This window comes from Rhinopithecus bieti, unplaced genomic scaffold (genome assembly GCF_001698545.2).
Source record: "Rhinopithecus bieti isolate Rb0 unplaced genomic scaffold, ASM169854v2 scaffold_2467, whole genome shotgun sequence".
Lineage (NCBI taxonomy): Eukaryota > Metazoa > Chordata > Mammalia > Primates > Cercopithecidae > Rhinopithecus > Rhinopithecus bieti.
In genome coordinates this window covers 298,078-303,399 of record NW_016803926.1, presented here as the reverse complement: position 1 = coordinate 303,399, position 5,322 = coordinate 298,078, and positions in this window count along the sequence as shown.

Sequence of the window (5,322 nt, the reverse complement as noted above, 5' to 3'; positions counted from 1 at the left end):
GCCTCAAATCTGCTAAGATTGCCCTGACTGAGAGTCTTGTCTCCTCTCGAGAAAGAACTGAAATTATGGATGAACAGACACACACTCTTATCATATGAGTATCTGACCTACAAAAAAGGTACATGCAGAGCCTCGCCAGGTGTCTACTATTAAAATGAGGGCATTGATTGGAAAAGAATAGGTCCCTGCAACTTGAAATGGGGATGTGTGGGAGGACCCTGATGAAGCTGGGGACACTGAGTTTGTAAACTCTGATGAAACTTTTTTATGCCAGAAGAAACAGCTTCCTTATCCCCAGTAGTGGCAACATCCCCTCTCCGACCCTTGCTGCCGTCAGCCTTTCCCACCTTTGGCTGAGGAAATAAACCCTGAACTGCCTGAGGCAACAGTGATGGCCTCCCCTGAGGCAGTTGCCAGGCACAATAATACTGATTCTCCTAAGGAGCCACCTTCAACTCCCGTTTGCTTCTAGACTTATAACTAGACTACAGTCCCAATAGGCCCCAGAAGTCAGGTTGAGAGTATAACCCATGAGAAGGCACACTACATTCAAAAAGAACTTCTCGAGTTTTCTAATTTGTATGAACAGAAATCTGAAGAACAGGCACAGAAATAGATACTAAGGGTATGGGATACTGGTGGAAGGAACATAGGGTTGAATCAGGCTGGATTTATTGATTTGGGCCCAGTAAGTAGGAACTCTGTGTTTAATGTTGCAGCTCAAGGAGCAAAAAACTGGTTCTAGTAGTTCATTTGTTTGGTTAGCTGCAATTTGGATTAAAAGATGGCCCAGTGTGAGTGATCTGGGAATGCCTGATTTCCCCTGGTTTAAGGTAGAGGAAGTGATCCAAAGGCTTAGGGAGATTGGGATGGTGGAGTGGATTAGTCACTTTAGATATACTCATCCCAGATGGGAGGATTCAGAAGATATACCCCTGACTAATTCCTTGCAAAACAGATTTGTGAGAGCAATCTTTGAAGAGCCCTGTAACTGCTCTTCTCTGTATGTCAGATCTAACAGTGGAAACCACAGTCTCTCATCTACAAAATTTAAATGCAATGGGAATAATTGGATCCCAAGGTGGTAGAGGTCAAGTGACGGCACTCAACCGTCAAAGGCAGCTGCTGTATCAGATGTGGTTTCATTGCCTGGGCAAAGTAAACATATCCTCGTACCTGGTATACCGTCATTAACTTGACAAATGTCTTTTTCTCCATTCCTGCCCATAAGGACCACCAGAAGTAATTTATCTTCAGCTAGCAAGACCAGCAACTTTACCATCCTCCTTTGGAGGTATATCAACTCTCCAACTTTGAGTCGCAATCTTAATCGAAGAGACCTTGATCACTTTTTCCTTCTGCAAGATATCACACTGATCCATTACATTGATGGCATTATGCTTATTGAATCCAGTGAGCAAGAAGTAGCAAACAATTGGACTTATTGGTGAGACATTTGCATGTCAGAGGATGGAAAATCAACTAACATTCAGTGAACTTCTACCTCAGTAAAATTTCTGGGGATCCAGTGGTATGGAGTCTGTCGAGATATTCTTTCTAAAGTGAAGGCTAAGTTGCTGCATTTGGCCCCACCTACAACCAAGAAGGAGGCAAAATGCCTAGAGGGCCTATTTGGATTTTTGAGGCAACACATTTCTCATTTGGGTTTGTTACTCTGACCCATTTATCGAGTGACCCGAAAGGCTGCCAGTTTTGAGTGGGGTCCAGAATAGGAGAAGGTTCTGCAATAGGTCCAGGTTGCTGTGCAAGCTGCTTTGCCACTTGGGCCATATAACTCAACAGATCCTATGGTGCTTGAGGTGTAAGTGGCAGATAGGGATATTGTTTGGAGCTTTTGGTGGCCCCTACAGGTGAATCACAGCAGAGGTCTCTAAGATTTTGGAGCAAGGCCCTGTCATCTTCTGTAGATAACTACTCTTTTTAAGAGACAGCTCTTGGCCTGTTACTGGGCTTTGGTGGAAACTGAATGGCTATAGGTCATCATGTCACCATGTGACCTGGAGAGCCTATCTTGAGCTCGGTGCTTTCTGACCCATGTAGCCATAAAGGGAGTCATGCACAACAGCATTCTATCATCAAACATAAGTGATATATATGAGATGGGGCTTGAGGAGGTCGTGAAGGCCCAAGTACGTTACATGAGGAACTGACTGAAATCCCTATGGTCTCCACTCCTGCCATCCCGCCTTCTCTCCCCAAATCTGCACCAATGGCCTCATGGAGAGTTTGCTATTATCAGTTGACAGAGGAAGAGAAGACTACGGCCTGGTTCCCAGATGCTTGTGCATGATATGCAGGCACCACCTGAAATTGGACATCTGGAGCACTATAGCCCATTTTTAGGACATCCCTGAAGGACACTGGTAACGGAAATCTTCCCTGTGGTCAGAACTTCAAGCACTGCACCTGGTTGTGCACTTTGCATGGAAGGAGAAAAGGCCAGATGTGTGATTATACACTGATCCATGGGTTGTAGCCAATGGTTTGGCTGGATGGTGAGGGACTTGGATGAAGCATGTTTGGAAAATTGGTGACAAAGAAATTTGGGGAAGAGGTATGTGGATGGACATCTCTGAGTGGTCAAAAACTGTAAAGATATTTGTATTTTATGTGAGTGCTCACTAACGGGTGACATCAGCAGAGGAGGATTTTAATAATCAAGTGGATAGAATGACCCGTTCTGAGGACACCACTAAGTCTCTTTCCCCAGCCACCCCTGTCATCACCCAATGGGCCCATGAACAAAGTGGCCATCATGGCAGGGATGGAGGTTATGCATGGTATCAGCAACATGGACTTCCACTCACCAGACTGACCTGGCTATGGTGACTGCTGAGTGCCCAATTTTCCAGCAGCAGAGACCCACCCTAAGCCCTCAATATGGCACCATTCCTCGTGGTGATCAGTCAGCTACCTGGTGATAGGTTGATTATACTGGACTTCTTTCATCATGGAAAAGACAGATGTTTGTCCTCACTGGAATAGACACTTGCTCCAAATATGGGTTTGCCTATCCGGATATGGCTTCTGCCAAGACTACCATCCATGGACTCATGAAATGGCTTATCTACTGTCGTGGTATTCCACATAGCATTTCCTCTGACCAAGACACTCACTTTACAGCTAAAGAAATGTGACAGTTGTCTCATGTTCATGGAATTCACTGGCCTTACCATGTTCTTCATCATCCTGAAGCAGCTGGATTGATAGAATGGTGGAATGTCCTTTTGAAGTCACAATTACTATGCTAAGTAGCTGACAATACTTTGCAGGTCTAAGGAAAAGTTTTCCAGAGGGCCATGTATGCTCTGAATCAGCACCCAATATATGGTACCGTTTCTCCCATAGCCAGCATTTATGTGTCCAGGAATCAAGGGGTAGAAGTGGAAGTGGAAATGGCACCACTCACCATCACCCCTAGTGATCCACTAACAAGAGTTTTGCTTCCTGTTGCCATGACATTACTTTCTTCTGGCCTAGAAGTCTTAGTTCCAGAGGGAACTAAGGAGACAAAACAACAATTGCATTAAACTGGAAGTTAAGATTGCTACCTGGACCCTTTGGGCTCCTTCTACCTTTAAGTTAACAGGCTAAGAAGGGAGTTACAGTGTTGGCTGGGGTGATTGACCCAGAGTATTAAGACAAAATCAGTCTACTATTCCACAATAGAGGTAAGGAAGAGTATGCATGGAATACAGGCGATCCATTAGGATGTCACTTAGTATTATCATGCTCTTTAATTGAGGTCAATCAGAAACTACAATAGCCCAATGCAAGCAGAACTACAAATGACCCAGACCCTTCAGAAATGAAGGTTTGGGTCACTCCACCAGTAAACAAACCATGACCTGCTGAGGTGCTTGCTGAAGGTGAATGGACTACAGAATGGGCAGCAGAAGAAGGTAGTCATCAATACCAGCTATGATCACAGGACCAGCTGCAGAAACGAGGACTGAATTGTCATGAGTATTTACTCTTTCTTTTGTTAAAAACATGTTTGTGCATGTATACACTTGTATTAACAAAATGTCTTCATTTTATTTTCTTTTTTCTTTATCATGTGATGTGACATATCTGATCTCCACTACCCCTTACCTTAATCCAGACTTCTCCCTTCTCCCTTGATTCCAGATCTTTAAACAAATTCATTCAACTGTTTGACAGTAGAAAAATCTTTAACTCTACCTATGACCAGGCAGTCCACTTGCCCCTTTCAAGTTATCTCACCTTTCTGGACTAAATGGTTACACTTCTTAAATATGTTGAGTGATGTCTTACATCACTCTAAAATGTATAAAATCAAACTGTAGTGCAACGACGTTGGACACATGTCCTCAGAATCTCCTGGGGCTGGGTAAATAGTCCATTTATCACTCCCGCTCAGTTCAACACAAATCTTTTCAAATATTTTACAGAATTTGACTATTTTCATTGGCATGTACAACTTCAGAGAGCATTATTTTCATTTCTTTCTATGTGAATGCATTCCCAGAGCACAATCCCAGAATAGAAAGTGAATGGTGCCCTTAGGACTAGTGCCATCCAGCAGTCCAGGAGGAAATAGGCTCGATAAATCTGTCTTGATACTGATATTTCAATGAAACTAATTCTTAAGGAAAAAGTTGTTTTCCAAATAATTTATCTGACTTGGGTGGCCCTCTTCAAGAATTAAGGAAAGAACTAACATGTTCTAAGATTAGTACAAAAGGAAAATAGCAAGTAAGTGTCAAGTATAATGTTTTACAAAGGAGCTTAAGGTTACTGTCCAGAAAACAATCTCCTAAATTTAAAAAAATAAAATAAAAAAAAGAAGAAGCACAGAGAGCTATAAATTAATATTGGTCAATAGCTAATAAAAATAAATGTCAGAGTAAAACCATTTACTGTCATAAGAAGTAAAGTTCAGAAAATGGTAATCAAATATTTGGAAAAATGGTCTTGAAGTATTTTTCCTCTTCTGAAACACCAGCTAAATAAATGTTCTTGTAATTTTATCAGAAACAACAATATTAAAACAAATGTAATTAGAAAGACACTGAAATTTTTCTCTATAATTAATTAGATTTATATATTTTAATTGCATTATACTTGCAATAGTAATCAAGAACAACGTGTATTTTTTCAACTCATGTTGTTTAATGGAAATAGAAAAAGCGTAATCATCACTGATTCTACAGTTTTTGTCCAAAGCAACCCTGGGGTCATAAAGTCTACATTACCATGGAAACAAGCATCTTTTTAGTTTTTATTAAACCTAAAGAATATGGTTTCTTGTGGCCGGGCGCGGTGGCTCAAGCCTGT